Source organism: Haplochromis burtoni, unplaced genomic scaffold (assembly GCF_018398535.1).
Source record: "Haplochromis burtoni strain Fernald_Lab_line unplaced genomic scaffold, NCSU_Asbu1 Contig_1086, whole genome shotgun sequence".
Classification (NCBI taxonomy): domain Eukaryota; kingdom Metazoa; phylum Chordata; class Actinopteri; order Cichliformes; family Cichlidae; genus Haplochromis; species Haplochromis burtoni.
Window position 1 is genome coordinate 10,559 of NW_024583447.1, and position 1,163 is coordinate 11,721.

Consider the following 1,163-nt stretch of genomic DNA (forward strand, 5'->3'; position numbering starts at 1 on the left):
CTGTTGCAGCACGTGGATTTGCTGTGTCCATCATCTGTGGACACAAGCAAACGAAACAGAGACCTGACTTTATATATTATTTAAACAAGAACAACGAAGGCAGGAGGGACCGGGACGAGGCTTTTTGTCCTTCAAACAAAAGTAAGTAAGATCCGTTTATCACGTGGGCAGCGAGCTTGTCCGCTGGGTTTGATTAAAATATCTGTTATTTGATTAAAGCAAGAATATTTTGCTCATTTTGCGCGTTTTCCCTCTTTTTAGTGTGCTTCCTTAAAACAGCTACAGTTTGGATTGCATGTAGTCATTAGAGGAAGTGACTCGTGTCCTTTGTCTCCATGGCTTTATTTCCCAAAACCGGCTTACCTGAATAATTAATAAATTCAGGTAAGCCACAGTTGTGGCTGGTTTCTAAGGTGATGTCTGCACAGTGACCAGTTTCTATGACTGACCAGGTTTGCACCGACTCAGTAGATTATATATACATCATCACTTTATGTTTATAAGAAAAGAAATCCTGAGACCTGATTTCAAAATAGAAGCGATCCTCAGGTGAGTGTGCTTCAGCATTAATGCTGTCAGCCAGTATCAGCTCATTCAGATTCTCATAGCAGTTAATATATTTGTCCAAACTTTGGAACCTATGTTTTAATGTATTACAATACATTATATTGCACATCTTTTCTGTGCAAATACAATAGTGGTAGCACAGTGAGACGACCGTTATAACGGTCTGTATGCCCAGATGCGGGTGTGTTTTAGTCGGTTTAAAATAATGTTAGTACTTATAGTAAACTGTAGCTTTCGTTCTGTGATTTGCATTGACTCAAACACAATTTTCATTCACATTTCCTCTGCAAAGCTACAGTAATGTGTTTTCCTAGTTTTTACTGTTGCTAAGCTTATTTTGTGAGAGGGGTTCATTATTTGTTCAGATGATTTTTTTTTATAACTTAAAAACGTATATTTTGACCCTGCCTTTTGAGCTTTAGTTTATTTGGATGTTATGTTTAAGTCCTTTAGGGTAGCTAAGTTCGTTTGTTTATTAGTTTCTCTTGGTGTTTTCTACCCCTGTATTTAAGTTTTCCTCTCCCTGTTTTCTTGCTGCGTGTCTTATGTTGTCAAGTTTATATTGTCTTGTCTGCTCTCATGGTTCCCAGTGGCGG